Here is a 1443-nt window from a genome sequence, read left to right on the forward strand (position 1 = left end):
TCGTATTAAATAAATCCATCATGTGTTTTGGATAAAGCTCATCTTTGTGTTTGTGATTTCTACAAAAAGGTAAATTGTATTGTTATTATATGTCTGTGTTATAAAATGTCATTACAACAACATCTCTCTCTCTAAGATACAACATCATATGTAATAAGACAAGAACTCTCACTAAGACTCATATCATTACTAATAATGACTCACGTAACATACGCGCACAAGTGGTATCGTCTAATAATAATAATAATACTAATAATAATAACTATATAACAACACGAGTTTAGGAATTTATAGCCAAACCTAAATATTTTTTTTTTGTAAATATCCAGATACGCTACTACAGAACACCGACCACTCTAATTTGTTTGGGGGTGGGGGGTGATGTTGGGGCGCGCGCGCCAACATCACATACGCCCCCCCCCCGCTCGCGCCCCCAATGTACAAAGTAAAATCTTCGGAAAATGTTAAATGGTGTTCTAATTGGTAAATGTCGGTGCGTTACTTACGGAAAATTTGAAAATTCGATGTTCCAGGTAAAAAAAAAACAAAAACAAACAGATAAATTAGCCCCCCCTACTCCAACTTGGTGTGCTTTCCTTTTCTTATTTTATTTCTTTTTCAGCTAATTTTTAATTTTCCACCTAAAAAGCGCTATAAGGTATTTTTAAAAATTAGAAAATTCTATGTCCTGGAAAAAAAAAATCCCCTCCCCCCCAACATAGTTTGCTTGGTGAAGCCGTCGTTTATGCTACAGCGTGCATGCGCGTAGCATAAACGGAAGCTGCAAAATGGTGGAAAGAAGTTCGGGGGTTCAGGGGTAAATACCATGCAAACGGTAAATTTGCCCCAAGTTTGATTATCATATTTGTTGTCAGCGACCTCAATTATCTATAAAAAAACAAATTAGAGTAGTCTGTGTTCTGTAGTAGCGCATCTGGGTATTTACCTTTTTTTTTTATTGCTTAAAAAAATAGCATTAATACAGTAAGTTAGGTAAACTGACTTTTTCGTTTAAAAATGGAATTATTTCCCTCTCGTTATTAACTTAAAAAAAAAAAATTTTTTAATAAATATTTTGTGTTTTATATACATAAAGTACAATTGTTGAATGTTACTGTTTTGATTATATTCGTTTGGGGGCACTATTAAAATATTAAGAAAGATTAAAACGAAGCAAAATTTAAGTTTCCGTTCCATTTTTACAACAACCGTAAAACAGTGCATACTCAGCAAGTTTTATCGTAATTTATAAGCATATTGAAGCACTAAATCAACATTTTATTTATTTTTTTTGCATAATTAATGATGGAAGTATTTTTCTGTTTATTTTCTTAACATCTGTTAAAAAAAATAATTTGTACATTCTCTTGAAAAAAAGAATCAAACTTTTCTCTACTTTCACATGTGTTCCATTTTAACAAACTGAGCCACAGCAACGCGTGG

This window comes from Euprymna scolopes, chromosome 10 (assembly GCF_053919585.1).
Source record: "Euprymna scolopes isolate OS-2025 chromosome 10, ASM5391958v1, whole genome shotgun sequence".
Classification (NCBI taxonomy): domain Eukaryota; kingdom Metazoa; phylum Mollusca; class Cephalopoda; order Sepiida; family Sepiolidae; genus Euprymna; species Euprymna scolopes.